Genomic DNA, 6,189 nt, shown 5'->3' on the forward strand with positions numbered 1-6,189 from the left:
CCTCCGCGCGCGCCCGGTTGCGCGTGGCCTCGCCCGCTGCTCGTCCCTGCTGCTTCGCTGATGCGCTGCTGCTGCTCTTGCCGTTGTGCTACTGCTGCCGCGCTGCTGTCCCTGCGTGCCGCTGCTTATTGCTACTTCTGCTGCTGTGTGCCGCTAGTTGCTGTTTGCTTCTAGTGCTCGCTAGCTGCTCGTTGCTTAGCTGCGGCTGTTGCCTACTGCAGCTGCTGGCCATGGCCGCCGTGGCCTTGTGCCCATGCGTGCTAAGTGCTAACCATGGCTAGCCCTGCGTGTGCGTGTGTTCTGGTTGTGTATGGCCGGCCCAAATCCTAGATTAGGGACTAATTTAGTTAGTTAGTCTAATTAGTCTCTACTTCTAATAGAGCAGTTGGTAGTCTCCGCCGGTCAATTTTTGTCCCACCACTTTCGTCCGGTTTGTTTTCGTTGGTTATTTTTCGTCCCCCACACCCACCACACGCACGAAAAAAAACCACCCCGCACAAACACCTCTCGTATCGATCCCCTCGAGGAGAAGCCGTCGCCCCCATCTCCCGCTCTGCCGCCGCCGCCCCCCGCCTTACCGTATCTCCCTCTCAGCCACCTCCACCACCCCCACGCTTCTCCCCATCGCCGGATCCGCTATTAGATCGCCAAGGTTAGGCGGCAGAGCTCCACGTCCGCGACGCGCTCGTGCTCGTCAAGGAAGGGGCTGCCGATCGAATCTGCGCTCACGCGGCTTGTGTGCCATGGCCGCCATGGCATCCATGGCCGACAAGAGGGGACCCTCGGCCTCGGCCATGGCCGCCTGCTTTGGACACGGGCTGGTACTGCATCTCTTCGGCGGAAGGCGAAAAGAATGGCGGCGGCGGGCAATATGGGAGAAGACGGTGCCCTGCCTGACAACGGACTCGAATTTCTACTGGATCTGGTTGACAGGTAATTGATCCGTCGTATTCTTCCGATCTTTTCGCCCTGCATACATGAGAGCGGACTATGGCAACCATGGGCCTTTGATTTTTTAGCATGCTGTTGGTTTCCGATCAGTGAGGTGGTTGCGGACGTTGAGGTGCCAGATCCGTTGGCGGCAAGGGACTTAGTGGAGACAGACATGGCTGGCGCCGATTCCTCATGCGCGGTTGTGGTTGGGCACCTCGGCGGAGCTGCTGAGCCCCGGGATTCTGGCGGCAAGAGGAAACAGTAGTCAACCCAGTCCGTGGAATCGACCGGGAAAGTGAACCCGGAGGCGCCCAGGTCGACCAGAAGGTAAAAAGTAAAATTAGAGTTCTGAAACTTTCAGACAGAATGGTTTTGATTTTTGCAAGCACTGTCACATACTTGTGCATGAGCATATATGCCTGGTGCTGTGATTACTCGTTTCAGCTGGGTATCCTCGTGATTTTTCTGGTCATACTAATGCGAATTGGTGTTTCATATATACGACTAGCCAAGAAGTTTTTAGATGGATCATGTCATAGATGGACTAGCCAAGATTGTTTTCAGATGGAGTGACGAGTGGCACCTGCAGTTCTAAAGGAAATGTTAGGGTAAGAAGGTTTAATTCAGCACGCAAAACACATAACCATTGTACGACCAGACAGTTGTGGCACAACAGAAAACTATAGCTACAACTTTTCTATTTAATTAAAATTTAGTTGACGATAGTATTATCTATTTTATAATTTTTAATGTTATAAGACTCCAATCCAATGCAGAGCTTATGCCCGTCATTGGCTTGTCTCCCCTGGGCTATGCATCCAGCTCCAGCGGGTTCAGCACGACTGAGGCAGCAGTGGGAAGGAAGATTATTTGGTAGGATGGCGCTGACAACATATCGGAGATGCGCCAAGCCTTGCTGCGACCTAGCTTTCTTGTGCTTGCTCTCCTTCCCCAACAACAGACCATCATGGCCCTCCCTTTTGTTGTTCATCAATGGGGGTCATGTTCACATCAGAACCATCATCAGCACAATCTTCATGAATTTTCCATATTTGTCATATCTCTCTGATTGTCCAGTGCAGATCATGTTGTTAAAAAGTGAAACTTCTGGGTTGATTTCAGGTTTAAGGCGTAAAGACTTTTTTAGGTTCTGTTCGTGCTGGAAAATTTATGTTCATTGTCGCACCAATCATGTCGGAACCGAATTTATTTTCATTGTTTCAGTCCAATTCATCCTTAGAGGGAAAGTGTGGGCCTTGAACTGAAGGAGAGGCAAATATGTTTCTATTCATAGTTAAATTGGTTCTTGATTTGAAGAGATTATAGAGCCACGTAATTTTGTACCCGAGCACTGCCAACTGTCGACGATTTGTATTGTGTGTTGTTTTACAGTACCTACTTGCCAATATTATTGTGTTGTTTCTCCTAACAATTGTAGACATGAATACATTTTTGACGAGGTGAAGACAACAGAGATTGGAGGTATGCGCTGGGCTCTTTGACACAAGCTAGGGAGGAGTAAGCTGACTGGATAATGAGAAATGTTGAAGTAGTCCAAGGAGGAATGACACACTGGCTGTGTGTGTGATGACCTTAACTCTGAAAAATGAGTTTTTCTTTCTTTCTAAAATCTAGAGTGGATTAATTCTACAAGTATCCTGAGTTTCTGATATGCTTTGCACATCCACATACGTGACAGCTGCAAGTTTAACCTGCTCTGAAATCTCAGAGTTTGTTAGAAGAAACTATATTGTTGATGTGGCTCTTTCACAGTTTTCATTTCTAATAAAATGTGAAGGTGCAACTATCCTGAAGAATGATGATGTAAAAAGAAAGTTGTATCAGCATCGAAGTGAAGAACTGGTGCGGCAGAGCGCACCTTTCCTTCTTGTAATGATACCATGTCCAGTGAATGCAACACCTAAAACGTCTGCATATAAAATTGCAGTTCGTGGCCGTGCACCTCTTGATACAGCACCTTGTCCTGGTAGAGTCAGTCCGCTGGAAGAAATGATCAGGAGGTATGCTGATAAGCCCATCCGATAATGTAGGAAGCCAGAGACTAGGATGAGTTTTGACTCCTCGGGGGAAGCTTACATTTCTATAACCTGTATTCTTGGGAGCTTGTACTTGGAATAATATGTGAAAAGAGTCTGTATTCTTTGGAGCTTGGGTTTCGAATAATATTTGGCAAGAGTGTCTCAACGTCGTGCGAACAAAGTGTATGCAGGAGATCGTTTGTGTAGCACTCAAAACTGGAAGACCACAATTTTTTTTCAAGGCTTGCACTGAATTTCACTTCTAAGCTTAGCCAAAAATAATTGTGTCTTTCTTTTTTGAGGGAAAAATAATTGCGTCTCTTGAGTGTGAGAGGATGGGGTTCGCTGCTTTCTTATCCACCCAGGGGTTGGTATTCTTTTTTGAAGAACAGCGGCTGGTAGGTGGGATTCACACACACAACTGAACAGGCAGGCCCAGAAAATTTCCTGATCCATCCACGATTTCCCTGGGACGACGGACTTGTTGAACGATCAATTATTGCGTCGGGTCCATCCTGGAATACCACCACAATACTTCTGCCGAATACGAGACTAAATACAGAAAACACACAGATCCCGAGTAAAGTGGGTGGGCGTGATTTCAGGACCAGATGTGCTGAGGATCAGAAACAGATTTTCCCATATTATTGTATAGATATTGACTGCAATATAGGAAAGTCTCGGATTCATAGAAGCGGGGGGAGCAGCTGACCAATGGAAGGTGGCCTGCGGGTTGAGGAGCTCGGCGGCGAAGAGAAGCCGTCGGCGTTGGGGTGCACCACATGATCCAGGTGTGCACGGCGTGGGGATGGTATCCAGGACACCGAGCTCGTTCTCTGAGCGCATGGGATGGAGCCCACCTCGCGCTGCAAGGTGCGTGCGAGTCGCCGGGCGTGGCCACGACCAGAATCAGACATTGTGCGCCATCGCGCTGGGGGCGGGATGAAGGAGTGGTACAACAATGTAGGGCCAGCGGGAGCCGGAGGCGCTGCCTCTTACTGGAAAGAGAGCCACCGCCCTTGCCCATTGTTGCCGGCCTACCGCAGCGAGACGAAGGGGAAAGAGTGAGTGGCCAGGGAGGAGTGAGAGCGTTTTTTTTAAGGAAAGCGGTAGGGGAAGCCCCCCATAGCGAGTTTTTTTTAAATAATAAGAACCCAAATTCACGCCCGTGAGGACTTGAACCTGGGTGGCTGGGTTGTACATCCACTCCACTAGCCAAGTGAGCTAGGCTCACTTCCCTAGGAGTGAGAGCGTTGTGGTTGCTTTAGATTTTTTTTCCTTCTTTTTTTGTCCCATGGCTGTAAAATTTCCTTTATCATTTTTTTTGCTGGAGGCGCATAACATGTGAACTGAGGTTTTTGAGCTGAAGTTGACGAAAAAGGGTTTCCCCCGCTTTATATATAAAGCAACACTGAGTACATCAACGAACCAATACAAAACACACAAGACTACCGCACACAACACACACACCCAAGGCAAGATACAAAGGTGCCGGGCACCAATAAACCACTCCACCCACACCAAGCAAACTATGGAGATCGCTTGGCGCCGACGGAGACCTGCACCATGAAAATCGAGAACGAAGCCAGGTCTCCAGAACGATGCCTCCTAGAAAGGTACGACCATCGAAGTCGCCACCGCCTGATCCAGAGGATGAGGTTTTCACCTGGAGCAAAACGACCGGAGTGAGAACGCCATGACGGGGCCTTCAGGAAGGGGTACGACGTCGAGTGTCGTCACCGCAGTCGGCCAGTAACGGAACTGGGCAAGTTGAATACCCCAGCGCTCACACACCACTGTCGCATCTAAGCTCTGTCAACCTCCCGCCACCCACGTAGCCATGGTTGCTTACCCGCACCCAAGACGCACGCTCTGCCCACAAACGCCACGCCTCCCACAATCAAGGCCGCCACCTCGCCTGGTATTCGATCAAGCATGGGCGGTAAATTTATACATTCCATTATCATAACATTCAAAACACAAGAATCTATTTTTGTTTTCACTATATTCAAGATAATATTAATTTAGGAAATTGCAAGGATGTGTCTGGCCATTTTATTTTTTATTTTATGCCCTGATGGAACGGTAAAAGACTGGTTCGTCCCGTTTGCATGATGAGTATTCTTTGTTACACATTGTAAGACCTTCAATGTGAAGTATTCATATATTGCTTGATTATGAAGTTTTCAATATACTTGCTCAAATATCATGCAAATGAAGCTACAAATAACATTTCTAATATTGTGCGAGAATTACTTAAACGCGTCAAGTAGATCTTAATTTGTAACCGATTTTTAGTTGGATCATCACTGTATGTATACATCGTCAAAGTGCCTTTTTATCAATTTACATTACATGTGAAGTGTACTTCAATTATTATCAGATTATGCCTGTGTTTTTTTTCTCTACATGTAAAATTTAACATGCATTATGTTTTATATAACACCATAAAATTATTTCAAAAGCCTGTAGCAACGCACGGGCATTCTACTAGTATTACTAGTTAATTAGTCCAATAGTAGATGACATGTGGACCCACTGTAGTTTAAAGAAAAACAAAAATTTAGTCTAATTCAATGACATGTGGCCCCTACACTATTCATATGTTGACTAGTCAACATTTTACTGGGTCAACCCAGCCACACTGGCCCCATTGTCACGGCTACAATAGCACTAGGTGACAAAAGTATTTAGCTGTTATATTTTCGAATTAAAAGAATTCTATAAATTCAAGAAAATCATTTAAACTTTGAACAATCATAGAAAAATAACCGTAACTCGGATGAAAATACTTTGTACATGAAAGTTGCTCAGAACGACGAGACGAATTCGAATATGCAGCCCGTTCGTCCGCCACACATCCCTAGCATAGAGAATACACAACTTTCCCCCTTCTGTTCATCTGTCCGAAAAAGCAAAACGCCGGGGATACTTTCCCGGATGTTTCCCCCCTTCGCCGGTATCACCTACTACCGCGTTAGGGCACACCTAGCACCGCTCGTAGTCATGTCATGCATCATCATGCTTATGATTGCATTATATTTATTGTTTCTTCCCCCTCTTCTCTCCGGTAGACTACGAGACCGACGCCGCTGCTACCCCGGTCGACTACGGTGTTGACAACCCCTCCTTCTTGCCAGAGCAACCAGGCAAGCCCCCCTTCATCACCATATATCGCCTATTCCTTCTCTCTACTGCTTGCATTAGAGTAGTGTAG

General features: G+C 47.1%; 1 long non-coding RNA gene across 1 annotated transcript; it reads left to right on the top strand.

Annotated features, from left to right (window-relative positions):
- Positions 1 to 467: 467 nt before the first annotated feature.
- Positions 468 to 2,750, top strand: LOC109777014 (uncharacterized). The gene is made up of 3 exons (XR_002236188.4): positions 468 to 933; positions 1,042 to 1,541; positions 1,710 to 2,750. It is a non-coding gene; the product is annotated as an uncharacterized lncRNA (long non-coding RNA).
- Positions 2,751 to 6,189: the final 3,439 nt, after the last annotated feature.

This window comes from Aegilops tauschii, chromosome 3, assembly GCF_002575655.3.
Source record: "Aegilops tauschii subsp. strangulata cultivar AL8/78 chromosome 3, Aet v6.0, whole genome shotgun sequence".
Lineage (NCBI taxonomy): Eukaryota > Viridiplantae > Streptophyta > Magnoliopsida > Poales > Poaceae > Aegilops > Aegilops tauschii.